Consider the following 13,999-nt stretch of genomic DNA (forward strand, 5'->3'; position numbering starts at 1 on the left):
TAGCTTTATCTGTGGGCCAAGCCTCACTCTAATCGGTGAATGGGTGGAATGTGGCTCGCGAATGCGAATGTGAATGTGTGAATGTGAATGCGCCCTGATCGGTCCCGCCACCTGAGGCTTTCCTCCTGCAACGAGTACTGCAGACCACCGTGCAGGCTTGAGTCATCTCGCGCGCAAGATACTGCATTTCGGTTTATGGCCAGGGGTCAGTTTAGAGAAGTTAACTTCACTTCCAGAGTAGGTACTGGCCTACGAAAAAATTGACCACGCGTCTTGCACGCGAGATGACCTGCGCTTTGCCACGCCTCGACGAATGTGTCACATAAATTGTTGTCGCTGCACACGGAGCCCGTGAGCGAGATGAACCTGAGGGCCTTGTCAGTTTGCTCCAAACATGCGCTGACGCGTGGACCAGTGACCGAACTACCCGCATGGGCCATAACCTGCGCCCCTAGCGGTGTACACGGCGGCAGGGCGGCGGTCGTCTGCATACCGAGCGGCGTATCTCATTAGTTGCCTGAGGAAGTTCGACCACTGTGAACAATTAAGAGCGTTACTAGGTCCTTTTTTGTGCGGTAAGGTTGTCTCATGCTGTGTATGCGTGCATGCGTTTGTTCTTTTTATTCCCTACCACTTTCCGTTGTTTGATGTACTGTTTTATCCCCCCGAATAACGACACGTGACAGCCATTTATGTATGTTGAGTCAAACGTCACGTCAAATGTATGTTGAGTCAAACCTGACGTCAAATTTTATTCCATATCGATCAAACTTGACAAGCGTCCGGACGGGTACAAGTGTCCGCTTCCATTTGCAGGTTCATGCGCCGTTCTCATCGTACTGGCGCCAGAATTGCAAAAATAATGCAAAAATCGCATATCTCCAAATTAGCACGCTGGGCGCTTACCGTAAACGTAGGATGAAATTTTCGATCACTTAATGTAAATGATATCGAATTATCGTCACTCTCGCGAGCGATTCCAATCGTAAATTTTACCGCTGTAGTTAAGCGACTCATACAAGCCATGTAAGTTCTTTGTGCGTTGCATGGGTCAACCACCTAGGCTGGGGTCTGTATGGAAAACGTTCCTTTATTTGGAAGGGTAACATTACCAAAGAGTGAGGTTCGCTCACGACTGACTCAAGACAGAAATTGGAACAGAAAAATGTTTGCATACCGAGGGATCTTCGGCCACGACGATCGTGATGGAGAGGTACGCATTTCTTCATGCGTTGCTCTTTTGGAACAAGAAAGTCCTGTAGGTAAGCTGCCGAGGGAAATGATAAATCATCTAAACCATTGAGACCATAGGGAATTTATATGAACTCTGTGAGGCTCACAATAAATTTCCGCCCAGACGTACACATAACAGCCCTCAGTATTCACGGGACAAACATGGTCGTGCGTACCAAATATCACAGCCTAGGAGTTCATATCGCACAAGAGTCACGATACCGAAACGTTCGGTCGTTGCGGAGGTCGACAGATCTGACACCGTCATGTAGGCAGGCATGCGACTACGGGGGGGGGGGGGGAGGGGAGGGGGCGCTATCAATCCGTATTCACGCACCAGGGTAATAGGCCTCAGCGCAAACAGCTGGCGAGACAAAGATCACGGGCCGACGCAGCTGGTGCTGATGTTAGGCCTTTCTGGATGCCACCCTTGGCCAGTTTCGGAGACACATATGGCAGCCCAGTTCATTCCAGGGGGCCGAGAGCCAGATTTGTTCGCCCGCGTTGTGATGACTCAAGACTACCGACGCCACTCAACCAGCACATCCGGCAGCCCCATCGCAATCGCCATGCGACAACTCGCAGTTCCCCATGTTCAGCTGTTGAACCTCTCCCGATTTGGACGCGGAATCCCAGCGCACAAGCCTCTTGTTTTCCTGCCCCCCACGCCATCCATGCCCGAATCCCAACGTTTCGTCTGTCGCGCCCTCTATGCACTCCGCGTCCTACTGCAGTTCGCTACGCCTCCCGCGTGGCGGCGCGTGCGTCACCGCGTCCTCCGCCGGCCGGGCGCGCCGCCACCGGTCGTCGGCGGGCCAGCTGGCGGTGCAGCTGTCGCAGGCGCAGCCGCAGCCGCTGGTTGTCCGCCAGCAGCCGGCGGTTCTGTAAGCGGAGCGTGGTCTCGGAGGCGCGCCACAGCCGCAGCCCCGCAGGCGGTGTCCTCCGCGCGCCGCTGCCGGCACGGTCGGGGCAGTCAGGCGGCGAGCAGAAGCGGGGGTTGATGGCGAGGCAGGGGAGTGCACGGCAGGGACACTGGCGTGGCCCTTCCACTGGTGATATGAGGAGAACGGTAGTGTTCAGCATGACAAATAACACTATCCTATTCAACGCTATATCGATACCAGTGTCACATGCTTTTAGAGCCTAGCCATCCACTTCTTTCGGCGCCGGGTCCAGGGCAGAACATGGTTTACACATTCCCCATAATTTAAACATGTGAATCGCCCATTGAGTGAACCTTTGACCACAGATGATGCCAAACAGACACAAGAACAGACAAAATTATACAACAAAGCCGCATCGAGAGCCCACGCCATGTGATACCTTTGGTGATGGACGTCGTTTGGTTGCGTTTGGATGCGAGATGAGGTGGAGAGGGCACCTGCATGGCCTTCAGGGATGTCCTTCAAACTGGTACCAGTTCTGGAAAACCACAGCCAGTAAGAGCCACTGGATGAGATGCAAAGGTTTGATAATGAAATGGTGAATATTACCTGAATGGGGAGGGAATGAAATGAAAGTGCTATGGCAAAGGTTTGCAAAACATTACATAAAATTCTAACCCAAACTACCACAGATAATGATAGCCTGAAAAAAAACAGAGAGAAAGTCATGCAACAATATGCCATCAAGAAGCTGTGACTCATTCATTAAGGTCACACTGTGGTGGTAATTACTGTCCCCCACATCAAGAAAATCAAATAAAGAACATAATTACCAGACACATACCCAACTTAATCCCAATTCTTAACAAAACATATGAATGGTTTGCATGGGTGACATTGGGTTCATACCCTCAGCATGCCTGCTAACTGCAGACCTTTTCTCATGTGCACCGATCCTACACTATCCTAGTCATGCTGTGTAGTACCAAAAATAGCTGTCACTGCCCTTTTGCAGGCAGGATTATGAGGGGATTTCCAAATGCTGGGCACACCAGCTGAAATGGGACCTCTCAGTTGCCAATCTACCTTTCAATATAACTTGACCTCTCTATATAAGTTGGGCCAAGTAATGTGCCTGCTCCCCTGCCTATATACATACATAATCATAGAGATGAGATATTCAAGGTGATACAACTTCTTCAAGGACCAAACACAGGCAGGGTGGGTACAGATAAACACATAGGACATGCTCACCTGTTTTCTGGCTGGTGCCTGCTGGCAGCTGTCATCCCACTGGGTCCTGCTCCCTGCTGCCAGTCCTGCTGGGAGCCGCCAGTCCTCGCCCTCTCAAACAGGGCACTCTGACCATGCTCTGCAGGCCTGAAACCACCCAGCTGTCTGTACAGTGCTAGTGTCTGGACAGGGAGGAATGTTGAAGAAGAGAAATGCCCTTGATATGCCAAATAAATACAAAAAAACTGCCTGAACATAGGAAACAGCCCAACCAAATAATGTTTAGGTAAGAAAATTGACTTTGACCTATAAATCATGTTAATAACATTAATTTATGTTAAATATTAGGTTAAAAAATGTTAGGTTTTACCATATAATGTTGAAAAGCTTACAAGCCATTATGATAGTATGACAGAACAATTCTGCTCTACAGTCATCACTGCTGATATGTTGAAAAGCAGCAAGCTCACAGTTTTACTACAAAGTGATGGAACTAACCTATTAAGCAACATTTTCCATGCACATATCTATAGCCTTTAAAGATAGTTTAGTCTGTGACACCTGTTTAAATACTTTCACCCCAATACAAGTCCAGCAACAATGGACAACCTGTTCACAGTAAGACAAAGCAAAGAACCTGGTAACACAGCATGTAACAACTATTTGGAAAGAGACATGCACACATGAGTGCCTAACTGCATGCTAGTTATGACCCATAAACAGTAGTTCTACAATGGGGCTTCCTGAATCAACCATACAAGTCTGATTCAGAGCCAAGCAGTTCTAAGGAAAGAACTTGACCCACAACATGTACATCACTGTAAGTCAAACATAATCTAGCTTTTCCCTGGACTGAATAACACATGATGACGGCCAATGGGATGGAAGCTGGGAAACCAGAAGCAATTGCAAATTGCAAAATTGATACTGAAATATATCATCATCACATAAGGTTAGGAAGAGTCAAAATTATCTTGTATTAACAGTGATGTGAAGAGAAGGTTGTTTAAGCTCTCATATGTGAAACTACACAAACCTTATAATCAGAACGATGCCTGCCCCAGGTACGTCCACCCAAGGCACCGCCTCCGGAAGAAGCAATTTTCTTTTTTTGGTTGGTTTGTAATCACACTCCGCGAAATGATCTGAACATACACGAGCAGATTCCTTCAGATCAGATTCTCGTAACCCACATCTTTCAGCCCAAGCTTTTCGTAGTTCACCGCCTTTAGGAAACACAAAGAAACTTCTGCAATTTACATTATTTTTACCATCAAACACATTTTGGCAGGTGGTCACAGCACAATTAACCATTTTTACACAGATGTCCACAACATTTTAGTACAACTAAACCCCGTGGGCACCACCAGCCAACTCGCCCGCCGTCTTCTGTTCATGCATAACCTCCCCCAGCAAAGTACGCGTATGAGTACCCCAAATAATATACATTTATGGCGCGACTGCGTCAAACGTCAAGCTATAACACTTTTCTTCTCTTGTTTGGAGACTCACTCGCGGCCGACGTACATATGGCGTTACGTTTACGTCTGTCGCCCATTTAGCGGTGGTGGCTCGTGACTGTGCAAAGCCCCGGGGGCGGGGACAATAGCTCCAGAAAGACCCTAGGACACAGCTAGCCGCTAGCGTGAGCCAAGGCCCAATGCGCTCCGAGCTGTTACTGGTCTGGGGGCAGCGGAGAGGATCGTTTGAGGAACTGCGGCAGATGAAGTATTGTTTTGCCTCTTTTCGTAAGGCCGTAGAGAGTGAGAGCGAACATCATGATAATATAAAATAAAGAAGGGATTCTTCAGGGGCGTGGTTTTGCAAAGCGAATGTGCGTGTGAGGAGGGGGCCGAACCGTGAACATTTATGAACCTCCCGAAATCCTCTAGCAAACGGGTCTCTCCACGGCTTTTGGCCCCCTTTTCTCTCAAAGTTGGGAGTAAAGGCCAGAGCCCGATATGGGGAAGGGAGGGTTGATGAAACCTCCCAAAATCTACTCTTTCACGCACGCGTGAATAATGGTCTGACCCAAGCAGTTGCTGGTTGACCGGTGGTGACAAAATGGCTATCATTGTGTTTCTCAGATCCACGGCAACCGGCTTTATTCCGTACTTAGATCTCGATTAGGGGTCAAGCGACGATATGGTCCCTTGTATCTTGTTCCGTTAGGCAGTGGAAATCTGCAAAAGCGGTCCATAAATTACGTAGCGTATCTTTGGTAACTTGCAGAACCAACCATTTTCATCCTTTGTCATACGGGTTCCCATCGTTATTTAATGTCCTTAGCAATATTGGTTGCGCTTTACCAACCCTACCCCATTTGCCATTGCAGGCCACTATTTATGGTTAGCCCCTTACCGTCTGTGACGGTCATCACTTCAGATAACTTCAATGACCAAATCGTCAATTTTGAATTGACTTATTCATGGCCCCTTATCGTCTGCGGAAGTTATCCCTTCTGAGAATTACAATCGTTTAGTTCACATCCCTGCATAATGAATTCGTCAATTTAGCCATTCCACGAATTTGTATTCGACTTACTGCCGTTTGTTAAATTCGCATGTTGACAAAAGAAATTCGGTTTATTGACCATTCAGGAACTTCAAATTCCACTAGCGTGCTTGCTACATCAGTGGATAAGGATCTCACTTTATGCATTTTCGGGAGGGGGGAGGTGTTAGCCCCCGCAATGTGGCTTGAGCCCCCCCCCCCCTAATGCTCCTCTGAGCCCCATCAATGCATATGAAGAAAGGGAGAATGCTGGGCCAAATCAACACGGAGCAATTATCTTAACTATTGGTATACTAGATTGTGGATACCTAAACACATCGCCGTTAATTGGTACCAGGCTGATTTTGTGCCAAATATCCTGTAGGTACCTAATATCTGTCTTTCCAACTCCTTCATCTTAAGCCAGTCTGCAAATGTCGCACAGCGATTTTCAAATAATAACGCCTACATTGGGATGAAGAACAATTGACTGCAAGGTGTGGCAGCCTGTAAAAGTGTAGTGCGGCCCACTTAAAATTAGCGCAATCGCATCCCAACAGCGGAAGGGTATTCATGCCGCATAATCGTAGCTTCGGGGTTATTCAGTAATCCCTTATTGAGATTTACTAAGATGTTTTTCTCTGTAGATTGCATACCCATCCTACACGAGCTCGACTTTGGAGGTCATTTCTCAGCAGAAAAAAAAGAGATCTGCGAATCACTAGACCTTTTCATCTTCACCGAGAACACAAATTCAAGTGGCAGAAATCCAATAATAAATCGGTGTGTGGGTGTCGGTTAGGTCAACCACTTCGTCTGAGCCCCCAACTGATTTGAGAAACTAACACCGCTGCTGGTGAGTTCCCGTTTGTTTTCATTATACTTTTGTCTTGCTTTTTATCGGGGTGGGCTTTTCAACGCATTGATCTAACTTAGTAAGATCGATTGCCGAATGTATCTAGATCTTGTGCATGACAACTGCACTCTAATATCTGTTACCATCGGAACACCAGAGGTTCGAGGTTCGATGGCCGTGGTGGCCGCGCTTCCTGCCAGGGTGAGAGACGGGCAATGCCATACAGTCTCAGCAGCTGAGTGCGTCGTTAAGCTCCAATGACACGCAAACATGTTATACCATATCCTCCTCTCGCGCCGAACCAGGCGTCTTATCGGCCACGACCTTCCTGACACAAGCCACACAATATATGCCACAAGACACAGGTGAAGGATGTATCTGGACACAAACGCTGCACTGGACTGATGACTCGTAGGTGTGAGTACGGGACTGATTGCACTTTACTGTGGTTTGGCCCTAGCATTGAGAGTCCCCGTCAAGCATTGCTGTGAAAGGAGAACAAAGCACTCAAGCCACGAAGAGATGCAAGGTCACATATATCCACAACCTTTTAGACAGCTGCTGACCCACCAGGTGAAAATGATACCGGGCAGCACGAATGTGACGTGCACTAGCTTCTGCTGAGGCGCCACAAGGGGCGTCTGGTGCCAGCCTCTGATCTGCTTATTCACGCTGGGTTAGATCGAAACCGCTGTATGGTCCATTCGTGTGCGAAATACGCCTAGAATGCTGTCAAACTCAACCTCCACACAGATCTCAGCTGTCTCCAAAGGACAAAACGGGCAGTTTATCAGACGAATGGTCACTGATGCATCCCTCGGGGTGCGCTTATTTACTGCGTCTTGTGCTGCCATCTTTGGCGATTGCTTGTGCCGCCATCTAACGCACCCTCGAGTGACCGGCTCAGTACGAAGCGCTCTAAAGGCGGTCATTTTGACTCAAGATATAAAAAGAGAGTTAGATGCAGCACATTCACAGTTTAAAGCTGTGATATATGTGTGATTGTTTTTTATAAAAGTATTTGGTCCCTAGAGCATGAATTCGGGCCTGATAAAGTCAAACAAGGTTAAATACGACATGTGTGCATGAAGCGCGTTCAGATCTCCTCACGCGACCAGCGTTTACCTGGATACCTGCTCAAAAGAAATATTTCTTCTTTAAATTGAATGTGTCATGTTATATGATCTTAAGGAGATCAAGATGACCAAAGCCCCTCTGGGTTATTTTGCTATTTTGATCTCAGTAAGGGTCCGGAACTACCTAAGGCGGCATGTTCCTCAAACCAAACGGTTGACTTGGGTCATCTTAGGTCGGTGACCTCTTCTGACCTTTATGAAGTCCAACTAATTTTTATAACGTTCTGACGATCAAGGCACTTGAATACAGCGTCTAAAACTGTCCAAAATAGCCCAAATTGCACAAAAGCTGCCCAAGTATAAAAAACGATCAGGCTTTACCTCGATCTATCCTTCATTCCCAGGGTCAATGGAATTAGCCGTGATCCTCTTTTTGATCGCCCTATTGTCTAATTAACCATTTCGATGTAATTTGACTTTGCCTACCTATCCGCTGTCGCATCAGCTTGAAAGATTCCCTTGGAATTGCCTTTACTGAGACCCGTGGCCTGACTTTGACCTGCCACAGGCCAGTGACCTTATGAAGCATATGTAACCACTTTAAACCCAGCGAATGGTTATTCAGCTGCCTACAGATGTGTCAGGTTCGCCGTGGCTACATCTCACTGTTTGAAAATGCATTCTGGAAAAAACCTTAGTTGGATCAAGTCCACCTCCCAGAGCGCGCTTTATAACAACCGGGTACTAGTGTCTGTAAGCGACAAGCGGCCGGGACCTTAAAGCTGGATCTTAACCATGTGAAGGCATACTTTGACATCAGATACAGATTAGCTGCTTTTAACGACAATGCAGACGAAATGATAATCATGATAATATTTATTTTCCAGTATTTCCCAGTCCCAGTGCAGAAAGACCGGTGGCAGATTTTCATTTTTGCCATTATGTTTATTTGATGCATGCTGCCGTCTAAAGCACCATCGTCTTATGTCATCGCCAGAGTCGCAGTGTTGCCGCTCCCACAAGTCGCCGACGTGTTTCAAGGTCAAGGGCAACCTCCTTCGGATCATGACGCGGAAACAAATGGCGAGCGTGACGCGCTTCTAATTTCTGTAAAAAATATAAAATTAGGTGCGAAGTCATACGTTGATGAACTCTTGGAAAGCTGGGCCTTTGTGCCACTGTCGTGGTCGAGACGCAGGATGCTGGCTTCGTCATTCAGCACTTCTGGGTACGACTACCAGAGCGTTGTTTGCTCCCTCTTACGTGGTAAAACGAGTGCCAACTGAGCAGAGCAGGCACGGAGCCAAAGCCCTGAGAAGCAAGTGACACAGGGTTGACAAAGGGCCACCTGCCGGTAAAAGCCCGCCTCCCCCACCCCCTTCCAATCGCCTAATATGGCCTGTTTCCCTTTGAAATTTTTCAGTCTTAAATTCCGTTACTGGAATAGAAGTGACAGGCTACCGCGAGATCAATTCCGCCTGAATTGCGTAGTCAGTCAATTGTAGAAATCATGCATGAAACAACTGCATGAAATAAATCATCAACGCTTTTCATCTTACAATGGCCAAGTGGACTCCTAAACCGACAGAACTCAAAAACTTCGTCAGAGTCTTTATGTGGGCTGTACAGAGTATTAAGAACCCCGCAAATGTAAATCGAAATGGGTCAGCAATTTGTATCAACATGACCAGGGCATGTTTGTATGGAAATTTTGAAAATTCAGTCAGAATTGGTACCTGATACAAATAAGGCAACGTAGTTTTGAGGGTGCACGCTCGTAAACCTTAGAAACAAAACTTCAATTGCAGTCTTTACAGTCCGCGAGTTGTTGGTCTCGCGGCTCACACGAAGCCGTCGTCTGCGGACGGAGTGAAATGATCACGCATTTGGAAGAAGTACGTTTGAACGCTTTGGGGCATCAAACCGCACATTTAAAATGTGACCGGCCGTATATTTCACCGGTGCGATTTTTAGATTGATGGATTGAACGGATTGGCCTCTCAGCACCACAGAGTGGTGCTGCAATCTGGTGGCAAAACTGTAGGAAAAATGGGCAGAATATCCATTTTCCGTGCTGCTGTAGCTGTCAATTTGCTTGGAGTACATCTGTATCCTTCTGTATCCATCTGTATCCTCAAAGTTGTAAAAAAGGTACGCCCAGCCTAATTTTTGAAAGAGTGAATTATGTTTTTAAGACACTCGGAAACATCATTCCACAACAGTCGCTCTCACGAGCACGGCACCCGCTGCCTAGTGTTGCTTTCAGTGGCCAACGCCGTCCGGTCTTATGGAAACTGCGACCCAGGCCATCGCTGTCCTTGCTTCCAAGATTGCGGGCGCGCAGGTTGAAACCTTTTGATAATTTGTTTCGCTTGTCGAACCTGCGAAATAGTGAACGTTCTCAGGCATACACCGCATGACTTTTTTTGTTTGTTTTTTTAACCAGTTTTGACCCACTCTTTTCGACCGTAATGAAACCCCTTACATTTTCGGGAAAGGGGCCACCTTGAATAGAACATTAGGGGGTACATTATTGTTCCTGGCCAGGGGTTGAACGGCCATTTTGTTCCACCGCGGGGTGTCTCTTGGCTGTCATTCTGGCGACACGGAGCGGGATTCCCTGGTTGATCCGGAGGCCCTAAGAGGTATGCATTATATGACGTTGGACCCCTTCCTGACACGGGGGCTTCTGAACCGCGCAGACCGCAGCTGACCCCGGATCAACGCAGGAACTCTCATTGACGCAACAAACATCCCTGATCGCCGTAGGTGGTCCAATAATTGGCACATATACTCTGTTGCGGCTTAACGGGCTCATGCTGGAATTGGGTTGAAGGGTCCACCATTCGGTATTGGGGACCCAGACTAGAACAGCGATCTTCCGTTGCCTCAATGTGAACAATGATCATAAGCTTTCACGTAACCTAATATCCTAATAAGAACCCTAATAACAAGGTCCGTATAGAAACCTTCTGACTGGCGTTTCATGTCACGGCACTACAGGTGGAGGGGGGGGGGGGGGGGCAGCCCTGCGTCCATTCGGGCCCTTGATCTTTGACCCAAGGGGCTATCCACCTCTCTTCGGACCTCTTTAAACAAGGTTCGCGGCCGACTAGGGGCCACTAGCCGAGCCATGACTCCCTGTTATGTACTGTGGGCCCCTGACCGACACGGGGGCCCCAACAACTGCTTCAGGGACCCAGACCAATGCAAATCGGGGTCCCCGGTTTCACCCCTGCTTGGGAAATGGACTGCCAGGGTTCAGACCGACAGGGAGCCAACTGTTTAGTGTTCATAATCTCCGACCGACTTAGACACCTGCATTGTCTCAGGGGGTATTCAAGCGATGCAAAGATACCTCTGGTTAATATCTCAGGTCATGATCCTACGGGCCACGATTCTTTATGCGACCTACAGCCAGTCCTTCTGACGCTTACGCTCTCTAACTGGGCCTTTGGTAGTCGGTTCCGTTAGGCCACTCAGGCCCTCCTTCGGGGGCCAGAGAACAATGGTCTCGGCCGGCTCTGGGCCCCTTGCCAGCACAGGGCTCCCTGTTAGGCGCTGTGGCCCCTGACAGATACAGGGACCCTGGTCAGTTTGAACCACTGGTTCCGGCTCTGTGGCTGATTGGGAAGTGACCCCTCAGGCCCATACCGATACGGAGCCGACTATGCAATGCTGGTGGCGTCTGACCGACATCTAGGCCCATATCGATTCAGAGTGTCGGCGCAAAATCTTCAAAATCAAAATCAAAATCTCTTTATCGGCGCAAAGGGCCTTCCGACTGACATTCGAGGGTCCGTCCCTGCAGACTGGGTCCCCCGAATAAGGCTCCAAGCGGCCTTTTGTGTCCTTAGGCCCTCCAATCGGGCCCCTGATCTTCGGATTCGGTGGTCCTCCAGGCTCTTCGGGCTTTTTCTTACACTGCCTCTTGCCAGGTTGGGGCCCCTTGACAGCACAGGACACTCCGTCAGGCGCTGTGGTGGCCCAACCAGTGAAAATTGCTGGCTCCGGTCCCTACTTAGGAAATGATCCCTCAGGTTCATGCCGCCACGTAGCCGACTGGCGGTGTCTGACCGACATATGGGCCCTCATCGGCTCGGGGATGCTGTTCAGCGCGCAGGGACCCATAGCTGGCATTGGAGTCCTCGGCTCGGCGGACCGGAGCCCCTGAATGCGACCACCAGCCGGCCTTCCGGGCCCTCAAATCGTGCCTTAAATCGTAGGTCCCGAGGAGTCTTTCGGCCACCCGGGACGTACGATACGATAAAGGGGCTCATACCCCCCGTACCCCCTCTTCCTGTGCCACTCACAGAGAGGGATGAAGTGTCATGGGATAGGCGTGTCATAGCTGTGCATGAAGCACAAAGATTCTACCGCAGCTTGAGTGAACTGGCTAAAAAAAACACAGATGACGTTAAACCATTTGCATTGGTAATCAACGTTCAGCAACAGAGTAACTGTTCAGTCATCACAGTAGCATATGTTGGCGTGTGATTCAACGCAAGTCGCTCAGCTAGCTCAACGCCTTCTGATCTACAAGGTCTTTTGTAGTCGATGGGGAAGTGGGAAAAATGTGTATGTTTAAAAGACCGGCTACCAATGTAACTGGCCGTGGTTTAAATAATGAGAGAGTTGTCTGTCAAGGAGCACATGCTGCTGGCCATGTACACTTCAACAAGCATGCTTTCAATCCTTATCCTTCCTTATTCTTATCTTCAATTGTCTTTCCATTACAATGAATCCTTCCATCGCAACCAAATTTGCCAAATTACCCCAAGTTGGTTGCCTCACGGGCTGCCTAAAGACCGAACATTCTACTCAGAAGACAGAGGTAGAAGTCCAAAGACTCGAGTCATCTCACCTCGCAGGTGCGGAGCCATTTTCTTCACCTCGCAGGCACTGATTCATTACCTCACCTCGCAGGTCTGGAGCCATTTCATCGCCTCGCAAGTCCGGAATCATTTATGACCTCGCAGGTTCGGAGTCATCTCATCACTCGGCAGGTCCGGAGTCATCTCTTCACCTCACGGGTTCTGAGTCACACCCGTCAGTCATCAGAGGCACTGTGCCGTCTGTTAATGGTGGGGGGGGGGGGGGGGAGGGGGAATCCGCAGGGATCACTCACAATTGCAGTGTCCTCGCATTCAACGTGTCCCTTGCAACGACAGGCCATGCCAGAAACAAATGCCTCACAGCCAGCTTCTGCGGTTGGTGGGTCAAGCTCCCTCTGTATTGAGCAGAAGGTGCTTGGGCTTCAAGGCTGAGAGGAATGCACATCCCGGGTCACACGAACCATCCCTGCTCACTGCGATGCGCGTGCGTTCAGGTCAGTGACGTCACGCGTCCGGGTCAGCTCGATGGGTGGTCCTCTCTTCACTGACCCGCCAGTCTGGAGGGCCCGAGCCTGTCTGGGGCTTGTAATCAAGGAAGCATCAGCCAGTCAAAACCCGCCGATTTGGGCGGCTTTGATGGTAAGGTTTTGATAGATTTATCCCCAAGCAATTTCCAAACCTTATGTTTGGAAGATGAGCGCGTGAATCTGCATCGGAAATGAAAATTATTGTATTCTAAGTAAGCTGCGTTGCTTTAATCCACCCTTTACAAATATGAGGGATGAGCAGACAGCAATTAAGCAGAAGGTGAGGGGATTGACAGGCTAGCTATAAAACAAACAAATGAGGGAAAGATCTGAGTGGTTTGAACTCAAAAACACGTGCCATTGAATTAAACACAAGCGTCTGTTTGCTGCCTGCTCCAAAGAGCTTGTTTGCTGTCTGCCTGACTTTTTTACCTAATGCATCCAACCAGCTCCTTGCCATAATTCGGATAAGGGCACTAAAATTGGCTCAAAATCATGTGCTACATAACGTAATAGGTGGGATACGTAACGATTCATTGTAGTAAATAGCAGAGGCCCGTTGCAATTTGTGTGTTGGATCCGTAACTGTGCGCGTAATTTTATGTCCCGGTCTTTCTTGTCCTATGTACTCAGTCAAGAATTATTAGTCGCATTGTTTTTCTATGTGTGAAATGGTTCATCGATGTGCGTCTGATGCTGGAGACACGCCTCAAAATACTACTGGTTGCATCGAATATATGGTATTTGGAAGCTCGTTTCGGGTGCCTTCGAATTGCGTGAAAAGAAAGTGCCTTAACTGTCCAAACCGTGATCAGGAACTTGAAACAAGCACACATGCCCGGTCGAAAAAACACCGATACTC

The 13,999-nt window shown here is 48.5% G+C and overlaps 1 long non-coding RNA gene across 1 annotated transcript; it reads right to left on the reverse strand.

Moving 5' to 3' along the window:
* Window positions 1–1,526: 1,526 nt before the first annotated feature.
* On the reverse strand, window positions 1,527–4,715 carry LOC119106027 (uncharacterized). The gene is made up of 4 exons (XR_005095089.1): window positions 4,387–4,715; window positions 3,372–3,497; window positions 2,557–2,655; window positions 1,527–2,185 (listed from the first exon to the last, which is right to left on the reverse strand). It is a non-coding gene; the product is annotated as an uncharacterized LOC119106027 (long non-coding RNA).
* Window positions 4,716–13,999: the final 9,284 nt, after the last annotated feature.

Source organism: Pollicipes pollicipes, unplaced genomic scaffold, assembly GCF_011947565.3.
Source record: "Pollicipes pollicipes isolate AB1234 unplaced genomic scaffold, Ppol_2.1 Scaffold_6138;HRSCAF=7277_pilon_pilon_pilon, whole genome shotgun sequence".
NCBI lineage: Eukaryota > Metazoa > Arthropoda > Thecostraca > Pollicipedomorpha > Pollicipedidae > Pollicipes > Pollicipes pollicipes.